Raw genomic sequence first — 7,247 nt, 5'->3', positions numbered from 1 at the left:
TCAACCCAGGCAGATTTCGTTCCCAGGATCACTTGATTGGACTTTGGAGGCAAGAAAGGGCACGCAGAGGGAGCAGGCAATTCTCTGCCACTGTACCTCACACTTGCCAAGATTTGTGATGTTCTCTGTCCTGTTGGCCCCATTTGGTGTTAGAAAGCAGTGATTCAAAGCTTTGTCCGTCCTACCCCCCTTGGTCTTTCTGTAGAGCACAAAAGTGAAAGAAGCTTCCTTAGCAGGGGTGGCAGTTCATTAAAATATACAACTATGTCTCCTAGCTCTGGGGTTCCCATTCTGTACTTGAGACGGCAGGTCACGGATGCTGTTACTAATGTTCGGTGTGGGATCCATGAGGTTTTCTCCTGGCAGCCGGTGTCAGGATTAGTGCAGCCCTAGCCCAGGAGGAAAGGGCCTAATGAATACCAACTTGGAAACAGGGCTGCTGGCACATTATTTAAGCCTGTACATGCGCACAGTGGCACACAACACACACATGGGCCCATTGTTGGAAGCGACGGCAAGAAAGTATGACATAGGTTTGCAAGGATAAACCAATAAGGCACCAAGAGAACTTTCTTCCAGTCAATTTAGGCAGCTTCAGAATGTGAGGTTAATAATACATAGTAAAAAGACTTCCTAAGGTTCTTGTCAGCTGATTCACTGATAGGTCGCATGTTAGTTCCTTCTAAATCTTCACCCTCCTATCTATGCTGAGAGACATTGCTTAAAACTGAACCACGAAAGGGACAGCCCAAAGCTGTGCATGAGACTAAACGGGGCCTTAAATCCTCACTAAAATCAGAGCTGGCTGTAAAGAAGCTGGTAAGCTACCTCACAACCTTTCATTTTATCATTGCTTTCATGAGTATGGATGGTCTGCCTAATGAAAATAAAAATCAGGAGAGAACTGAGTATGAGATGGAAACAGGGGGTGAGCATAAATAGATGGGTTTCTCTGCCTGGGTAGGGGGAGGGGTGGTTGATGCAAGAATTCAGGAAGCAGGTGGGCTTAATCTTTGAGGGAAGGGAGAGCAGGGGTGAGAGAGAGAGAGACTGAAAACAGGCAACGCTAAGAACTGGGATGAACCTAAAAAACCTCCAGTGCATTACCTCTATTACTGCTGTTTGCCTTAGTATCCTTTCTCTTAACTGTCTTAAATTGTTTTTACAGTAAATTGGTTGTTCTTTTTAGGTTTGGTATGTTGCCGAAATAAAAAAATAATTGTTTTAAAAGTAAGAATTAAATCACTTCAACCACATCCTCTCACAACTTTTAGATAAATTCTGCATCATCTTTGCACTCTTCCACAAAAATAAAAGGAAAAGGAACAACCCAAATTAGACACAATGACTGAAGGCAGCAGAATAATCTCTGTACTTTCTGGGAAGAGGTCAAGGTGATCAGAAAAGGTCCTCATTTGAAAAACAGGAGAGGAACTGGCCCTCAGGCAGGGGATCTATTTCAAGGTTCTAAGCAGCTGCAAAAAAAGCAGATGAATTAGATGGGCAGAAAGTTCTGTAGCTCAGTGTACCATGTTTTGTCAAATATACTGAAATTTAATTTTGATTTAGATGAGTGTTTAAGAGCAGTGCATTTTTATAAACATGAACAGCCTTTGAAAGTTCATGAAAACTATTAACATCATGCTTCTTTTCATCAGCATAGTTATTAAATCCATTGTGGAAAATACACACTTGTTTACTTAATATCCATAAAGTAAAAGCTGACCTGGGCTTAAATCTTACTTTTCCAACTTTGGTATAAATGAAGTGCAAATCGTTATACTTGTCATTTTTCTAGAGAGGCCTTCCCAAATTTTAATTGCATTTGCCATTTTAGCTTCTTAAATTTAGTCCCCAGTATTTTACCGGAAAATGCACTGTCACTCCCTTCCCCAACTATAGCCTCACACTCTTCTTGAATGAATGGTTAAACAGATTAGAAAAGCAACAGCATTTTTAATAGTAAAGTGTGTGTGTGTAGTGTGTGTACGTGTGTATTCAACAATACGCAGGCTTTCATATATGAATGAGGGAATGGTTCAACAGATTAGAAAAGCAAACAGAATTCTCTAACAGTAAAGTGTGTGAGGGTGTGCTCACCAATATATAGGCTTTCTCAGAAGAGGAGGAAAAGAAAAATATATTGAGGTGGGGTGGGGAAAACGGCTTTCTTTTGCTACACTGATTCACGTTTCAAAAGCTTAAGCAAGTGTGTTATGGGTCTCATTTGTTGTCAGAGGCTGCAGAGAGCAGTGTCTCGCTGCTTTTGAAATATCTGGCTGTAATCTAGTCCAATGTCCAGGGACAGTCATTTTCCCTCATTGCTGCCAATATTTGTTCACAGGTAGCCAGCCTCCCTTTCAAGCACCTCATTCAAGGTTGGGTGTGGTTTCTAATCACAGCTCTCCAGGAGAGGAGGAATAAGAAAAGCAAAAGGACTGTTTAACATGATAAAGGAGGTGGGATGGGGGAGGAGCAGATAAGAGAAGTGTTGGAAATTTAGTTAATTACAGGAGGTATATCCAGTTTAGTACTTAAATGTAAAAAGGAGACCCCTTCAGCTCTATCACTAAGTACTTTCAGAAGAAGGAAGTGGGCTCATTTTTACCAAAATATAACACAAGTTTTTTTTTTGTTTTTTTTTTTTAAGTAAGATCACTAGAGTCTATTAAGAACCACCCACTCCTCCAGCACAAAGCTGCCATCTTAACAGTCTGGAATTGAAGTTCAACCAATCGCCATCCCTTAGGTTAGCACTATTCCAAACATTTATTCTGGACACTTACAATGCTACCTCTAAGTCATTCAAGCAAAGCTTGCACCATTAAGAATGAGAATGATTACAAGGACTACAGAAAAGAAACTCAAGCTTGCTAAACAAAGCTAGGACACACACAGAAACTCTCAACACTTCCTAACCTTGTCACTTTCCGGAGGCGAAAACCCATTATGCTCCCCCTCCTCAGTATGACTTAGGGTGTCCCCAAAGTTAGGGAAAGGGCCAAGCAGCTCATCTTAAAGCATCTGGGACACTTTAAGCAGTGGAAGGAGAAGTAAGCTGGAGAAGCCCACGGGAAACTTCCTGCTCACAGCAACCTAAACTTTCACTGTTCACATTATTTTTAAAGACACAAGTATAGGAAATACATTTTCCAAATTGAGACCACACAGTTCACAGAACCCTGAACCAAGTGGGCCTTCATTATAATGCCAACCTCAGGATTGTAACCCCCCCAAAGCAAAGGTAAATTTTGTTGCCAAAATGCAACAAAGTTAAAAATTAAGAAAACGACATATAAATTAAAAACATGGTTCCCCTCAAAAAGGCAGGAAGATAGAGCAGACGTCAGCTGAGCCCCTCAGAGAAGTCCTGGGACAGGTGCCCCCTGGAAACAGCCCCTGCCCCTCCTCTCCAAGTTGCCCCAAGAGGGGGCGTCAGCACCATTAAGGTAAAACGGAAGTGACCTTGGCAAAGCTACCAAAGGAAAACAACCTAGCTCCCTCAACTCCCGCCCAGCTCCTGGTCCCTTGGCCGCCTCCTCCTACACGTGCGGCAGGGACACCTGCTTGTGGTAGGCGGCCGCGGCCGTGGCGCCGCCACTCTTGTGGCCCCGCCGCGGACGGCAGCAGCAGCGGCTGGTGAAGCGTCGCCACGACTCCACAGTCTTGCCGGACCAAATCCAGATGCCCGATGTGATGCCCACCACGAGGCACATAAAATACTTGAGCATGAGCACCCAGCACTCGGGCTTGGCGCACTGCTGGCCGGAGTCCGGGCCGGGCACGCGCACGTGAGCTCGGCCTCCCAGCTCTCGCGATAGTGCTGTTCGTACAGGCAGCAGGCCACCACGACGCTGGCCGGCACCGTGTAGAGCAGCGTGAAGATCCCGATGCAGATCATGAGCTTCTCCAGCTTGTCCGTCTTGCCGCCGCCCTGCTTGATGACGCTGCGGATGCGGAAGAGCGACACGAAGCCCGCCAGGAGGAAGAGCGTCCCCACCAGCAGGTAGAGCGCCAGCGGGCCCAGCACGAAGCCGCGCAGCAAGTTCAGGTTCTGGTTCCCCACGTAGCAGATGCCGGCCACCGGGTCCCCATCCACGGAGCTCAGGGCCAGCGCGGTGATGGACTTAATGCTGGGGATGAGCCACGCGGCCAGGTGGAAGTACTGCGCGTAGCCCGCGATGGCCTTGTTGCCCCACTTCATGCCGGCCGCCAAGAACCAGGTGAGTGACAGGATGACCCACCAGATGGAGCTGGCCATGCCGAAGAAGTAGACCAGCAGGAAGACGACAGTGCACAGCGCAGGCCCCGTTGTCTCGTAGTGAATGTGGCTGTGCTCGCGGCTGCAGGAGAGGCTGGCATGGCCCACCACCAGGCGCACCAGGAAGCCCAGCGACACGGAAAGGTAGCAGGCTGACAGGAAAATGATGGGGCCCTCCGGGTAGCGGAAGCGTTCCATGTCTATGAGGAAGGTGGTCGCTGTGGTGGAGGTGGAGATGAAGCACAGCACAGACCACAGGCCGACCCAGAAGGTGGCGAACGTGCGCTCCTCGGCGCTGAAGGACGGCTGGTAGCAGAGCGCCGCGCAGTTGGGTACCTGGCCCGTCCGCACCTTATTGTAAAGAGGGTGTGACTCCTTCAGAATGGGCACGAAGGGCTCGCTGCACATGAACACCGACGGCCCCCGGCGGCGCAGTCGCTCCCTGAGGCCGGCGACCCCGGCAGGCTTGACCGGGAAGGGCCTGGGGGGAGCCGTGGTGGCCTCGCTGCGGTTGTAATCCATGCACAGGACCTCGGCGTCGCGACCCAGCACTGGGAGGCGGTCGCAGCTCATGAGTTCTGGTCAGGCAAAGCCGTACTGGCGCATGAGTGGCGAGCAGCTGGCCTTGGCGGCTACCACATCGCTACCACATCGAGCGGCAGGGCGGCAGCGGCTTGTGGTAGTCTGGCAGGCAGATGGGCGTGTACATGGAGCACAGGAAAAACGCAGGTCCGGAGAGCAGTAGATCTCCACCAGCGGCCAAAACTGGTGCACCTCCAGGCCCGCCTCGTCCTGCGTGTCGTGGTTGAACTGGTTGGGCATGTGCATCAGGTTGTAGCCGATGCCGTGGCACATGGGCACTGTGATCTCCTGGCACGCTGGGGCCTTGGAGGCGGTGGCCGCCCGGCCCACCAGCTGCGCCAGGAAGAGCAGCAGCAGCAGCAAAAGCGGCGCGGACGGGTCAGGCCGAGCCATAGCCCCCTCCCTCCCCGCGTCTCCCGCAGCCCGCTTGGGGCCAGCTCAGGCAGGAGGAAACCGGGATCGGAGCTTCCCTCTCCGCGGACTTGTGTGGCGCCGGGGCTGGCAACCTGTTGGTTTCTTTTTCAAGAAATCCGTCCAAAGACCAACTGTTTCGGGAGGACGCTACCTCCGCAGGGAGCGCTCAGCTCTTCGCTGGACAGGGCTGGAGAGGGACGGTTAGGCTCCGATTCTGGGGAAAGTACTCTTTAAAAAAAAAAAAAAAGTGGGGAAGAAGAAAAATGGCAACCACTCCCAATTAGAGGGGCGTCAATGGTACAATCCCGCAAGCGGTCTCCAAATCTCTAAGTTAACCTCTCTCCCTTCCCTCCCCTTCACCTCCTGGAACACAACTACAGACTCCCCGTCCCTCACCCTTCCTCCCTTTTCCCTGGGCCTGCCGAGGTTATAGCGCTCAGCCCCCCAGGAAAAGGGCTGAGGGATAGGGAAAAGAATGAGGAGAAGGGGAAGGCGGGGGCTCTCACCTCCTAGAATCCGGAGAGAAGCAGATAGTCCGTAGCCAGCCTGGGTCCCCCGTCTCTGGGACACTTCCCGTTTCTCAGAGACGGACTGGCATCGGGCAAGTTTGGCGAGAGGCTGGGTATCCGAGGCAGCAGCACATGGCAGCAGGTGGGGGCGTCTCAGAGAGGGGGTCGCCCCCTGAACGAGGTCGCCGCAGACCGGTCACTCGCCCTCTCCTCCTCCGGGGTTCCCCGCCTGATCCGGGCGGGGGCAGGGCGGGGACAGGCCGTGTGTTCCACCAGGGTCTGAGAGCTGGACAGAGGGGCGAGTGCGCCTGGTGCACCTGGGCGAGAGGAAGGCGCTTGGCGGATCCCGCCACCTCACAGCACCGCGAGCAGCCAGCGCTGGCCCTGCCGGAACTGCACGGTGCGCGCCCGCCGCCGCGTCCAGCCCGCCTGCCGCTGGCCTCCTCCCCTGCAGGGGGCTCCGCGCTCCAAGCGGACTCCTGGGGGCGGTGGCGGTGCTCCCGGGACGCGCCGGGCTCGGCTCCTCCCCCGCACTCTAACACCCTTTCGCCCACCTCCGCCCGGTATTGAACTGCACGCGGCGGCGGCGGCGGTGGCCACAGCAGAGTCACGGTCGCGGGCGGACTGGCCTCTCCCGCCCCGCCCGGGTCACCTGCTTCTAATGCCCGCCGGGAGACTCCGCCCTGGCCCCGCCCCTTCGCGCTGGGGCTCGGTTGGTGGGCCGCCCCGCCACACTCTCCGTGCATCCCCGCCCACTGCCCCGCCAGTTCGGCCTCGCCCCAGGAGCCCTCGGGTCCAGCCCTGAGCGGGTAGCCGAGGAGCGCTGGCCAATCGCCGGCCGGGAAGCTATGGGGGGGCGGGGGGGGGCGGGGCGAATGCTAATCACGCCTTCTTGAGACCCTGAGCGGGAAACCCTAGAAGTCCCTCCAGAGTTCTCTGCTGATTCCCGCTTATGCGGGGCTCACTTTCCCGTAATGTTCTAGCTTATGAACGCTTGCTTCCAGGGCACCTACCAGATCTCTTCTCAGCAGTTAAGTATCCTTACAGTCCAGCGCTTGTTTAAAAGACTGCTCAAAGAATCACTCTTAACCGTGGCACCTGTCTCCACTCTGCAGCCACCCTCACACCCGGTGAGCTCAGATTTAGAGAGGAACAAACACTTACCAAGTCCTAACTGTGTCGGACAGCGCGTTCGTCATTCACATCTTAATACAGGATGTCTCAGATCTTTAAAATAATTCTATGAATCAGACACTCCTTACAGGTGAAGAAACAGTTTAGAAACTTGACCAAGGCAACCGAGCTAATGTTAATGCCCCCCAAGAAAACCACAACGTAGATAATCTTGTTCAGCACGGTATTCCGAGCGCCTGGCGCAGAGTAGGCGCTCAAATGGGAAACCCGGGATTCCAATCGAGAAACCCGGGATTCGAATCGAGATAGTTGGGCCGCGACATCCACAATTTCTACCACCTCTTTCC

At 52.9% G+C, this 7,247-nt stretch overlaps 1 pseudogene; it reads right to left on the bottom strand.

Moving 5' to 3' along the window:
• Nucleotides 1–3,507: 3,507 nt before the first annotated feature.
• On the bottom strand, nt 3,508–5,825 carry LOC136155407 (frizzled-5-like; annotated as a pseudogene).
• Between the last annotated feature and the right edge of the window lie 1,422 nt (nt 5,826–7,247).

Source organism: Muntiacus reevesi, unplaced genomic scaffold (assembly GCF_963930625.1).
Source record: "Muntiacus reevesi unplaced genomic scaffold, mMunRee1.1 SCAFFOLD_31, whole genome shotgun sequence".
NCBI lineage: Eukaryota > Metazoa > Chordata > Mammalia > Artiodactyla > Cervidae > Muntiacus > Muntiacus reevesi.
Note: the sequence above shows the minus strand (reverse complement) of the source record. Positions and strands in the feature narration are given on the sequence as shown.